Here is a 361-nt window from a genome sequence, read left to right as displayed (position 1 = left end):
GGCATAGAAGTTAAATAAACAGGGTGACAATATACAGCCTTGACGTACTCCTTTTCCTATTTGGAACCAGTCTGTTGTTCCATGTCCAGTTCTAACTGTTGCTTCCTGACCTGCATATAGGTTTCTCAAGAGGCAAGTCAGGTGGTCTGGTATTCCCATCTCTTTCAGAATTTTCCACAGTTTATTGTGATCCACACAGTCAAAGGCTTTGGCATAGTCAATAAAGCAAAAGTAGATGTTTTCTGGAGCTCTCTTGCTTTTTCCATGATCCAGCAGATGTTGGCAATTTGATCTCTGGTTCCTCTGCCTTTTCTAAAACCAGCTTGAACATCAGGAAGTTCACAGTTCACATATTTCTGAA

This window comes from Bison bison, unplaced genomic scaffold (assembly GCF_000754665.1).
Source record: "Bison bison bison isolate TAMUID 2011002044 unplaced genomic scaffold, Bison_UMD1.0 scf7180017864224, whole genome shotgun sequence".
Taxonomy (NCBI): Eukaryota; Metazoa; Chordata; class Mammalia; order Artiodactyla; family Bovidae; genus Bison; species Bison bison.
The sequence above is the reverse complement of the archived record's forward strand: the minus strand, read 5'-3'. Positions refer to the sequence as shown.